At 32.5% G+C, this 13,842-nt stretch overlaps 1 protein-coding gene across 2 annotated transcripts in view; it reads right to left on the reverse strand.

The window, feature by feature from the left end:
• Positions 1 to 13,842, reverse strand: part of LOC115885044 (facilitated trehalose transporter Tret1-like) — a 91,090-nt gene that overhangs the window by 54,090 nt on the left and 23,158 nt on the right. The window contains exon 1 of one of the 2 annotated variants that reach the window (XM_030903793.1): positions 1,140 to 1,164. The exons of the other annotated variant lie outside the window; for it this stretch is intronic. The gene's annotated coding sequence lies outside the window, so the exon portion shown is untranslated. Of the gene's footprint in view, positions 1 to 1,139; positions 1,165 to 13,842 lie in introns of those variants that run through there. 2 annotated transcript variants of the gene reach the window in all.

The following is a 13,842-nucleotide window of genomic DNA, read 5'->3' on the forward strand; positions in this document are numbered from 1 at the left end:
TAATATTTAGAAGCCCCTGAACTAGAGCAGTTCTGGTCAAGAAACCAAACCTACCGAGTTAATCATGAAAAAAAAAGTTAAATTAAAAATAAAACGTATGAAATCTTTAAAAAATGATATAATAAATATATTGTATTCCAATGACATTAAGATTCATCCCATAAATCCATTACAATCTGGCAGCGCTGTAGCCATCACTTGTCACTCAAAGTTGAGCATATGCATCGGAAATTGTTTTTGCGATTACCATATGATTGAGTCTAACCTATACTATATTTTTATAAAATTAAGGTCCCCATCTTGCTTCACCTAGGTTTTTGATATGCTCCTTCTTTATTCAATGGTTTTATTTGATACTTTTAACTGGCAATTAAATCCCCTTGCTTCTAAATTAACTTCCGGTTCATTCAGGACTCCTTAATAATAATTAAAAATTTTGTTAGGTGAGAAAATCTTTTTAAAAACAAATCAAACCCTTCTAATAAGAAATGATGCTATTTCTTATTGTTCTTGTTTCTTTTCTCTTTTGAAGTTCCTATAATGTTTATTACACAGGTTTATTAGTAATTATTGAAGTTTAAACATATTATTTTATTATTTAGTATAATGTTGTTTATGTATATTTTATGTTATGTTTTAATAGATATCTGCATTTTTAATTTAAAAGTGTAGTTTTTTTTTCTCAAGTTTAGTTAAATTGGTGGTTGTTTGATGTGAATTTTAAGTTACCCATATTTTTTTCTTTGTTTCATGTTAATTTCCTCATGACTTAGATTTAAAAATTTCCATTTTTTATAGATTCTATGGGAAACCATTCTTTGCTTTCTAACTGCTGAACTGCACCACTACTGAACAAAAGTTAGTTAGTAACGAAAGTACTGAAAAAAATGGGGAATCCCAGTTCCAAAAAAACAACTCCGGAAATCTTAGTGTAGACGAGGCTTAAGTATTGATAACTACTACTTTAAATAAATTTTTAAATTTATCTATAAATTTAAGTACGATATCTTACTAAGCTTTTTTAAAATACGTAAATTTACACTTATTTAGTAAGTAATAGGTAATTACTTATAAGCAGCATTTATAATCTAATCTCTCTAAGAAATCATCGGCTTCAAGCAACAACTCACATAACATACATTGATAAATATTTTTCATCTTGTGATTTAGATATTTACATCGTTCTGATGCCCGAACTTGACATTGACTTTTGAATACGAAACACCCATATACGCGCCGCGCTATTTTGAACATACATATGTTATATGGCAAAGTTTAAATTCGACTGCTTTTAATCATCATTGAGTTCGTTTATCTCATCCTTGAAATATTTCAATTCCTTAAATAATTGACAGCACTGACGTAGTCACGGTTTTGCGATATAATTTTTCAGATATTGTTATCCATTTCTTTTGTGGTTTTAATCAGAATGTGGCTTTAATCAGAATATATGCATTTTAATTATAATATGTCTTAATAATATTTTATTTTAAATAAAAAGTTTTATGATATAAGGCTACTACTCTACAATATTGCAGTATCCGGAGATAAAATATATTTTTTTTAAATTATATATTTGTTATTGTTTTATCATATTAAATTTTAAAACCTAAAAATAGCAAAAAATTAAAATGACTTTTTTATTGTTTTGTTTACTGTAATGAATTTGTAGTTCCGATAGTTATAACCACAATAATAATTAGATAATATTAAATAATTAAATTATTAAATAACTTTTGTACCTGCATCTTGCATGGCCTTCTGCATCTTGCCTTTATTTAAATGCTCTTCCTATAGGCTCTTGTTAATGAGGTAAATGAGGTTATACATTTTGCTTATGAAAATCTATATTCGACACTCTAGTTTTCATGCTCGAAACGTACGTAACGTACGTAAATGTTAGTGTAACATAAAAATATCATCAAGCACTTAATTAGAACTTATTCCCCTATGACTTTTTTGTATTTTATTTCAACACGCTTTAGTTAAGAACGTATTACCAAAAATGGCATACGCTGTTAAATGTGATAATAATTATTGATATAAAGTACCATACGATCAAAAAAAAATCGAAGCCAACTAGACGTCTTTCTTTTTACTTTATACGCTCTTTTTTATCTTTCTTTAACTAAAACACAGTATACATTATGAGAAGGAAAGGAAAACATGAAATTGCCATCCTATCCAATAGTCAAGCAGCAGTAAACGCGATGAACTCAGTAACCATCAATTCGAAGTTGGTCAAAGAATGCCTAGAGAAGCTCAACAAATTAGGCAAAAAACATTAAGTCCTCCTATTCTGGGCGCCTGCCCACCAAGGGATAGAAGGCAATGAAAAAGCAAATGATCTAGCTAGAAAAGGAGCGAACAACTGAAAGCGGAACTGAAGAAAAGAAACTGAAAGACTTCATTCGTAACTTGGAATGGGTGTCTTCTAACGGTCTAAGACACTCTAAAAAGTTCCTCAGAACTTACGACCGGGAAAAATCAAATTTTCCTTGATCTAAGTAAAAACAATCTTCGGATTGTTACGGGGTTTCTAACAGGACACTGTCTCCTCAACGAACACCTCAGTAGGCTGAAGCTGAGAAACAACGGCGAATGCAGATTCTGTGGGGAAAATGGGGAAACACCAGAACACCTTATCACTGAGTGCGCCGAGACGACGACTATTCGTGCCATGAACTTTGGTACGGCTGATGTCGAAGATGGAGAGTTGGCCTATGTAGAGCCGTCTCAGATACTGGCTTTTGTTAAAGCCCTGAGGCTGTATGATGAGTTATAACTCGTTATAACTCAAGAAAGGGGAACACACAATAGATCTGTAAGGTCGCGGTGATTAAATCCCCTTCTAAACCTTCTACATTCTACATTTTGCTTGTTCTAAAACGGTTAATCCTGTTTATACTTTCCATATATAAATTTCCATAAAGTTTTAAAGAGAAAAATATAATAAAAATAAATAATACATAATTAAAAAAAACATGAAAATATGGTTAAATTTTTTCATATAAAAAATCCTAAAAATCAACGAGCGTTTCTATGGTAATATAATTTCAATTTCATTCTTTGATGGATGGTTATTATTAATTTTGATTAACGTTATATTTTTTGCGGTTGTTAAAGTGTCACATTTTCCGATAACTATTATCACCCTCTCCGAAGAATTGAACTAAAAAAAAATGTTCTTCCTTAACATTTTAAAAGAGCAAACAATATGACGTTACAACCCAGCTTAAATTTGGCTTAGCAACTTAATTAGAAAAAACCAGCTTACATTTTGCGAAACAAAATAACTTTATCCTATTTTGTGTTTCACAAAAATAGTCAATCTATTATGAGCTGTCACTGTTTACAGAGAGCAAAGGTGAAACCATTATACAAAATTTTATTTTTCATGGTCATATATGGTATGGTATAAATACTGTTATGGGTAAATTATTACATATTACCTTACAGGAAAAACCGAGCAAATGTTAGAAAATTATTTGCAATCCAATTCATTCAATTTTAATTCAAGAAATATAAATAATATTTTAATAAAAAAAATTAAATAATAATAAATAAATAATAATAATTAATGAATTTTAATATAAAATTAATTTTATTAATATTATTATTTAAGTAAGAGGGTTTAGACTATTAATGCATAAACTAATAATAACAGAATTTAATAAAAACTAACTTTTAAAGTGGTATAATGTGCTTATCAATCAAACTTACCTTTCTGATTGCAGTCAAGGGTAATTATTTGTCACATTCTCGTTCAAAATAGTTTTTAAAAAACAGAGAAGATACAGGCTCTTTGCCTCGACTGTTCATAGGCTTCGGCATATTTTCGACACACAATTTTAAGAAATGCAATACAAAAACTCGAAAATTTAGTTCTTAAAAAACTATTTGTGCTTAAAAGTGCAACTTTTAAAAAAATATTATGAAAATAGGCAAAAAAAAACGATAATTTCTCACAAAGATTCAATAACAACACGATATTATACAAAATAATGACTGACACTAGGGATGCACTAGGGTAATTATTGTCAAATAATAAAGGACAACATTGCTGAACACTGCGCAATGTGACCAACGCATAGCGATAATAAAATTCGGTTTAAACTAAAATTGCAGCTTTAATCCAAATAAAATATCCGTTACAATCATTAGCTCTATAAAGGAAAATGAAGAGCTGCTCGGTATCTTAAATTATACAACAAATTTAAACATTTTTGCCAAAATTTCATTTAGTCAGGTTTATAGACTTTAGTGTCAATGTCGATATGATTGATGAGGTGCATCCGAAAATGTTTTGCGATTACTATAATATATATCCTATAGCATTATCTATATCTTTGTGGTGTGTGGTGGGTTCATTACAAAGAAAATATCTGATAAATATTTACTGCGCCACTAAAACTAAAAACTAATAAAAATAGTATATTTTTGTAACTGCTTTCTTTTATTTTTCTTCGGTAAATTGACTTTAGCTCACGCCAAATTTCAGCTTTAGCTCACGCCAAATTACTTAGTGCTACCATATAATTGCGTGAACAACTGAGTGTATGTATGTATTTATTTAAACTAACTAAAACTAAAAACTAATTAGATTCATTTTAACCCACATTAAACCAATGAACACTGAACAACAAACAAAAAATTGTAATATACAAAATACCATGTGCATGTAATAAATTTTATATAGGTGAAATATCTAGACCCTAAAATGTTCCAATTAGAGAACATAAAGATTATTTAAGAAAGGGCGATTTTCACAAATCTTTGTCAGCATTCATGGGACACAGGGCAGAGAGTAGATTTTAACAATGCAAAAATTATTATACGATAGCCTCTAAATGAAAAATAAAGGAGGCTTTATTAATATAGTCTAATATAAATAAATGTATTGCTCAGGCATCTGTAGAGGTTAATAATGTATGGCAATCGCTTCTTTGATTATAATGAACATAACATGAGGGCAAAAATCACTGCTGACAAGCTAGTCTCCGCTGGATTAACGCAGCATTGTTCTAAAAGCGTGTGGCGAGATACACATAAGACTTTTTTAAACAGGTAGTCTAAAACAGTGTACACACTATGCCAGAAACAATTCGAAACATGTCAAGGTCGCATTTCGTCGCCCAACTTGGAACACATTTCGATTTATTTCCAGTTGTCTTGACCCACTTCGGTTTGCCTCGACCTACTTTCGATTCTTAAAAGCACCAGAAAACTACTCGTGAGGAGGGCGAGGGGGGATTTTTTTTGGCATTTTTTGTTGCCTTGTTCAATTTTGCTTTGTTTTGAGCTATTTTCAAAACGTGGCGGTATCTGTACCGGAGGCAAAGGATTTTTTTCATACATCTCAGTAAAATAAGTAAACCGAGACGTTTCTAAAACAGCTGTTGTTACGATGATATTTCGTTAATTACATCTCTCTTGATATCTCATCTATTTCGAATATTTCCAGAAATATTTCGTAAAACATTTCGGGAATAGTGTAGCGGCTGTTTAATAGTGAAACGGTTTTTTCCTTTACCTTATTATATCACAGTAGAGTTAGTATCTCAACATTATTTCAACTAGAGTTTTTGATTAATTCTACTCAATACTCACAATTTATCTTGTGATGGGTGGCATGTTTATAAAAATTAGTTAACGACTGTTAATTCGATTTTTTTAAAAAACAGAAATAAATTCTCAGTGAAAATTGTGTGAGTTCGACATTTTGCAATCTAAATTATTAAGTATTATATCAAATTTACCATTCAATCGTGAATATTGCAGGAAAAGGTCATTATTTCCAAAGCAATAACAAAGATAGTTAAAGAATAACATACTTATGGTGGGTTCATAACAAATAACAAGAGATTAAACCACATACAAATAATCTTGCTTGGTTAAACGATATCGTTGAGAAAGTTTTGTTTTGAGAAAAAATAAATACGTTAAAAATATCTCTTGTTTCCTAAAGATGTACGAGGTACGAAAAAAATGTAGTTTTTTGTCTAAAGTGTTCTCCACTACTCTCAGTACTTAATATAAAAATTAATAATAATTAAAGAGCTAAAATACATTAGCTAAATTACAGTGGACTAATAAATTGATAGTTTGTGACCATGCATAGTCATGTAAAAAAATACATTAATAATTAATAGATTGTGTCGTAAAAGTTTTCATAAAATAGTATATTGACTATAGCGGGTGCGTCTCGAAAGTGGCTCACTCCTATAACTTTTTTATTTATTTTTTTCGGATAAAAAACTATATTTGGTATGCTAGTGACATAAATTAGTAAACATGACATAAATTAGTAGACATTAATTGACGTATTAAATTGTTTTGGTCACTTACTGTTTCACCGGAATTGACTACAACTTTTGATTTTTAAATGGTACCCTCGGTATATTTCTACTTTATTCGATAGAAAATCAAATGAAACAAGGGAGGCTCATTAGCATATTTGGAAAAAGCATTTTTTTGCGAATAATTTGGCACCACACACTTGGTATTTCGAGTGAAATTGTCGTAATAAACTGCATATTACAATTTCAAATAAACCATATGTGAAAGTGTCAAAAGCTGACATATGACATGCCATTCTATTAAAAATAAAGTAAAAAAATACCAAAGGTGTCATTTAAAAATCAAAAGTTGAAGTTATTCCCTGTTAAACTGGATGTGTCAATCAATCCTAATTTATGTCATATTATATATAATAACATACCAAATCTCTAGTTATCGGGGTGAGCCACTTTTAAGACGCACCCTCTATTGTGCCGTGAAATTGCCAAATCATTATAATTTTTACAGAAACAAAGATGTCTAATATTCATTCTAGATTAGATTCGATTCCTAGAGGCTATCGGCCTGATACACTGCCACCTTCTCAGATAATATATAATATATTGTAGTCCTCTTCCGACCCTTTTTACAAAGGTTACATTCTCCAGTCCATATCTGCCCTTGCTTATCAGTTGTTCATGTTCTAATATGACCTTTTTCGCCTGTCTCTGCCCTGATGAGTTTCTCCACCATTCTAGAGATTTGTTAGCCACCCATCGTGCCGTGGCCATTCTTGTGACTGCTTTTGCAACGCGCAGAAGGGTTCTGGGCCTATGAATTTTATTGATGAGCCTTACATGAATTGAAATTCATACTAACAATTTTACTAAAAGGTTTACTACTAGGTGCTTCCATAGAAAGTAAATAAAACAAACTGACTTGGTTTTGCATGAGATCTCACAACTTTTTGTAGTCGAAGAATTGCGGTGCCAGACTTCATTAATTTTTTACATTCTGTAATTGTTCTTGAAATGGAATCTTATTTCTTTTTGTAGGTCATTCTCCTATTTTTTCTTCGCATTCGAAGGTTTAGGACCAAAAAATAAAAGGTTGTTTATTTCCTAGTCCTAAACCTGCAAACGCCATTTGATATACCGGGTGTTGCATCGTCGGACGGGACATAGGAAATCCCATGTAAATTTTAATGGGGTCAATTATTGGCTTCCCTAATTATTTTAGAGAATAATTCTATTTAGGTTTATTGAAGAGCACTAAAACCCACATTCAAAAGAATAACTTTAGATATTTTGTATTAGCTCGTTTACGAGTTATCGCCGATTTCTTTTTAAATATTTCCCCTTTCTTATGGCCCTGTATTTACTTATGAGCACCAGTCAAGGCAAAAGATAACTGTCAAACGAAGTTGTCATTTCAGAAATTTACCGATTTAGTGCTTTATTATTATTGAAAACTCATTCCTACATCGGAAATCTTAAAGATGTATTTATAAATACAAATTAATATGAATTAAAGTAAAATAAAATAATCAATTACAAGGTTAATTACAGTATTATTACAATATTCAATAACTTATTAATTTAGGTACTATTAAATTGTTAGAACTTTAGGATTTAAGAAGATGTTCAAATATTCCTCCATCGACTGCTAGACAATAACCCAGTCGATCATAAAATCCTCTTCTTACATTCGCTAGTTGGTAAACTGAAATTCTATTGCATTCGGCAGAAATAGCATTTTTTAACTCGTCTAGATTTGGGTATTTTTTTATCCTTGTATATCCTGTTTTTTAAATGGCCCCAGAGAAAGAAATCATTTGGCAAAATATCAGGAGACCTTGCTGGCCAATTTACTGTATGATTTAGGCCAATAACGTTTCCGTTAAAACTATTGTCTAAATATTCCCGAACAGCCAGGGTACTATGTGCCGGGCAGCCATCCGTTTGGTATCAAACTTCCTGATTTTCCCTAGCGGCATCATGTAAAGCAGGTAAAATATGATTTTCGAGTAGTTCCAAACAATATTCTGCATTTAAAATTCCTATTTTCATTTAACTATTTCCTTGATAATACCATTTAATCATCAATACTTCTTCTTCGGTAGTGTAATTCATGGCTAATATTTTCGATGTAGGTATGAGTTTTTAATAATAATAATAAAGCACTAAATAGATAAATTTCTGAAATGACAACTTCATTTGACAGTTTTATTTTACCTTGACTGGTGCTCATAAGTAAATACAGGGCCATAAGAAAGGAGAAATAAAAGAAATCGGCGATAACTCGTAAACGGGCTAATCAAAAATATCTAAAGTTATTCTTTTGAATGTGGGTTTTAGTGCTCTTCAATAAACCTAAATAGAATTATTCTCTAAAATAATTAGGGAAGTCAATAATTGACCCCATTAAAATTTACATGAGATTTCCTATGTCCCGCTCGACCATGCAACACCCGCTATGCATGTATAACATAAGGATGCAAATCCACTACATTATTTCAAAATAATATTAAAGAAGTTTGACTGGGCGAAATTCATAAGCTTTGAATTATTGTTGATTATTATCAACTAATTATATCTGTATACCTTTTTGGCGACTGGAAACCCAGTTACCGGCAGTGGCTAGACATCTAATTCTTAATGCATAAATATATTTCAAGATTTCTTTTCTTTCCTTCGGTTATAGGCTTAAAGCTACCAAAAATTCCAAATTTTAAGTTAGTGAAACTTCTAGAAGTACCTTAAAATTTTGATGATCCGCCAGTGAGTCACTGCCCAAATTAAATAAATTTGACATGCGATAATCCATAAACTATGTGCTATAATTACTAAATCTATTGGTAATATAGCCAGCTTTAGTATGTCATCTTGATTAGTAAAAATTAATATTTTTGCTTTATCTACTAAAAAAAGTTAAGGGGGGGGGGGGATCAAAAGTTCCGTAAAAAGAAAAGGATGGTACAGCTGTGTTCGACTTATGGCCATTTTCAGATTTTTCCTCAAGTTATTTATCACCATCTGCTGCTTTTGATAATTTCTTACAGTAAAAAATTGCAATAAAACCAGAGTTCCTGTTCCTGGAACATAATATATGGTAATTGCAAAACAATTTCCGATGCATGTGATCAACTTGGAGTGACAAGCGATGGAGACAGCACTGCCAGATTGTGATGGATTTATGAGATGAAAGTTTTATTTTTAATTTAATAACTAATATTTTAGTGATTAGTTGATTTATTTGTTTTATAGCTTAATGCACAAACTAATAATAGCAGAATTTAATAAAAACTAACTAAAACTAAAATTTACTTTTCTGACTGCAGTCAAGGGTAATAATGGACCTTTATTGTCACCTTCTCGTTCAAAATTGTTTAAAAAAAACAGGGAAACTACAAGCTCTTTGCTTCGACTGTTTAAATGCTTCGGCATATTTTCAACACACAATTTCAAGAAATGCAATACAAAAACTTGAAAATTTAGTTCTTAAAAGAACTGTTTGTGCTTAAAAGTGCAATTTTTAAAAAAAGATTATGAAAATAGGCAAAAAAAACGAAAATTACTCACAAAGATTCAACAACAACACGATATACAAAATATTGACTGACACTAGGATAATTGTTAAATAATAAAAGACAACATTGCTGAACATGGCGCAATGTGACCAACATAGTGATAATAAAATTCGGTTTAAACTAATTTTTGCAGTTTTAATCTAAATAAAATATCAGTTACAATAATTTGATCTATAAAATAAAATGAAGAGCTGCTCAGTATCTTAAATTATACAACAAATTTAAACATGTTTGCCAAAATTTTATTTAGTCAGGTTTATAGACTTGAGTGTCAATGTCGATATGATTGATGACGTGCATCGGAAAATGTTTTGCGATTACAATAGATACTGTTTAAAATTGAATACACTGCAAAATTTTAAAAATTAACAAGGGCCCAAAATCTTCATGTTGTTCTTGTTAAATGTCGACAGAGTAGATATCCTTGAAAACCATAGTTGAAAACACTGTGCAGTCGACAGGCTGCTAAAAAAATCGAAATAATCTCGTGTTTCAAGAATACAGCTTGGCTCTCTTTGCTTGACCTTGCTACGATTGGAATATACAATGTGTATAATTAAGCGATGTGCTCATAGGCACTGGGAATGAAAGAAGTTCACGTATAATTTGATGGTCAGTCCCATCCAATTTATGGTTTTAAAAGTAGGTAGTTTAATCAAGAGTTCAACATATAGAGAGGCACATATAGAGTGTCCCAAAAAAATTACACAACATTACACTTCACTTCAATTTCGAACTCAAAAACTAACATTGATAAACATAAAAAGTAGACTTTAATTTATCACTTATAAATGGAAAATATATATATATATATATATACCGTACTGACAAGCAAAACCTTGGGTCGATGTTTACATGTCTAGGTTAGGTTGCTGGGGTTTGGGATCATGTTTGATCCCTCACTCGGAGACCTTGGGCCCATTGCGATACTCCTATATTGTTGTACAAAACCTTCCTCTCATTCTTTCTTTGCGTTAAAGCACTTCCAGCTTTTTGCAAAGTTCCCGTTATCGCTGATGTTGGCTTCTGCTGCTTCCTCTAGTCCCTCCAAAAAACCTTCCTCGAAAATTTTAAAGCGTCGGTATTCCAGTGCCGGACAGTGGCACAGCAGGTGCTCTATGGTTTCTTCTTCCTCGCTGCATTCTCTGCAGTAGTCGTCGTTGGTAACTTTCCATCTCACGAGGTTTACCCCCATGAGACAGTTTCCATTGACGACACCTACAATTATGCGTACTAGGTCCTTTTTGTGCTCTAGTAGTTGTTTTGTCTTTTTGCTATCTACCACTGGCCATAGTCTTCGAGCTGTAGCGCAGTCCTCATGGTGTTGCCACGTCTCTTGCTGCTTGGCCTTGATGGCAGTTCCTATAGCTTCCTTCAGTGTGTTGATCGTCACAAGTGGTGGGTCATCTGCCACGGCCTCTCCCCTGGCCCCGCCTTTAGCGAGTCTGTCTGCTTCCTGATGGTAGCATGGCACCCAGCACAGAGTAGCCCCGCCCTTACGTAGCCAGGACAGTGCTTCTCGGCATTCCATCACAGTTTTCGATCTCACTGATTGCATGGTGACGCTTCTTAAAGCGCCCAAGCTGTCAGAGTATATCACTACATCCCTTATTGGTCTATCAGCAATTTTCTCCCGTATACAACTAGCCGCGTCCTTTATGGCGTAAACCTCTGCTTGTAGAACATTACAGCCACCCGATAGCCTTAAAGATCGTCGGATGTCTAGTTCCTTCTGAGAAGATGCCTATACATGTGCCTCCTGAAGTTGCGGAAGCATCTGTGTAGACTGCTATCTCTTGAGTGTTCATTACTCGGTTGCTTTCCCATTCCTCCCTTGTCAGAATGCGAATCCTTATCTTTTCTGTTTACATGTCTAAGTGTGAATTCCTATATCGATCTTGGAGAGAGGAGAATGCGAAGTATTTATAATATAACCACCTAATCCGACGCTAGATTTCATCGCTTGAGAAAATACTTGCTCTTCTTTCTTTATTCAATATATATGTTACTGTAATGCACGCGTATTGACTGTACTCTTCGTACACAGGAAAACGGCACCCAAGGCCAGAAATGCCGACCCTAGTATAATTTAGTGTACAGGGTCCGGCAATAGTGCGTAGAGCATCTGTAGTTCCTATAATAAAAAAGCTAGGAATTTTGTTTAAGCGCAAACCTAAAGTATGTACCAGGATATATTTCAGGAAAATATTTTAACTTCTACAGGGTGGCTCTAAAAAGTGTGAGTGGATCGAGATGATTTTTTTAAAAGGAACACCCTGTATATTATTGAATTTTTGGTTTAGCCACCCTGTAGAAGTTAAAATATTTTTCTGAAATACATTCTTTGCATCCTGCACACGCCCGTCATATTAATGTATGTATCTTCTTAATACCTTCGCCATTATCATCACTTTGTACTATCCGCTTAAGCTAACTGGCGCAGTCGGTAGGAGTTGAGAAAGTGCTAAAAAAGCTAGCAGTCGAACCATCATCGGGCTGGTATGTTAAAAAGTACAATATATAAGAAAGAAGTGTTGCGCATGTATTTGGACGTATCTACATTACAGAGGTATAGAGATAATAAAAGAGGAAAATTTCCGAATATATGCATGGAAATTTTATTTATTACCGTAATTTCTAATCAGCAATATCGAATTTGATACGTATATGAAAAGTATATTTTGTAGGTTTTGTGTACATAATAATACAGCAGCGATCCGCATATATATATTAGATTATGTAGGCAGAGAAAAAAAACAAAATAGATAAGATAATTATCGGTCTTTTTTTTATTATTATTTATCATTAATTAGCCAGCAAGGTCAAATTTATAAATTAAAGACTAACTGATATGAAGGGTGAAAGGATAAACCACCAATGACCAATTTATAGGAATTTTTACGTAATGAAACTTAATTTCTTCTTCAAATAATAACCCATACAGTAATACATTTTTGTACTTTTACGTGCTATTTGGCAAGTTTTGTGACATCGTCTGTTTTTCCCCTCACCATTCATATAGGTATAGTAAGGGTATAGTTTAAAAACTGTTTATGGTAATAACATATTCACTCAATCACGAACATATTCCTAACTTTAAAAGTTTTCACCTCACTGATTCAATGTTACTGAAAGAAGAATGAATGCCTTAACTCTTATTCAGTAAAAATGATCAGTAGGTATGTGAAAGGGAAAGGTAATTCTATTTCTGTTTATTTTGGCTGAACAATAAATACAAACTGAAGTGTGAAAATGTAGTTTTTCCAAAGCAATATTGACAGAACTGGCTTCCAATTTAGTTATTTCAATATCGTTTCACTAGCCTTCATTGCTGTCTGTATATGCGTAATATCCACCGCCTTTCGTAACTCATATGCTAATAATTCTAAACAGACTTCTCCAACAACTTGTTGTAATTTCGTTGCCTACAAAATTACAAGTTCATTTGTTTTCGAGATCAACAAAAGAGATCTAAACCAACTGAAAGTGATCAAGAGCTTGAAACACCCTCAAAAAGAAAATTCCACTCCTTCAACTGCCGGTGGATGATATACCAAGAATAAAGTAAAGTTAAGTAAAGAGTTCAGTTGCGTAAAAAAACATTCTTTTACGACGTTTTTTACGTAAAAAAGGTCCCTTGATAAAAATCGCTACGATTAATGGTTCTCGAGACATTTGGAATAGAATTTATCAATACCTGTCATCATTGACATAAATTAAACATCTTGACTAAATAGTTATTAGATTGAAATCATAAATTTGAAATGTTTTTTGTAAAAGTAAAGATTTCAGTTAACGTCTCCTTTTTGCTGCCAGGGCTAATCTGGACGGGGTCTACTTTGTTTACGCGGAATCCGAACCGCGGTCCTCGGTCATATCATGGTCAATGGCCTACTGACTTAGGATGTGTCTAAATCAACTCTTAAGCTTGATTTTCATGCATCCGTTATACGTTGGTACGTTAGTCCGATGGT

The sequence above is a fragment of the Sitophilus oryzae genome, unplaced genomic scaffold (genome assembly GCF_002938485.1).
Source record: "Sitophilus oryzae breed Bouriz unplaced genomic scaffold, Soryzae_2.0 scaffold_359_pilon_pilon, whole genome shotgun sequence".
Classification (NCBI taxonomy): domain Eukaryota; kingdom Metazoa; phylum Arthropoda; class Insecta; order Coleoptera; family Curculionidae; genus Sitophilus; species Sitophilus oryzae.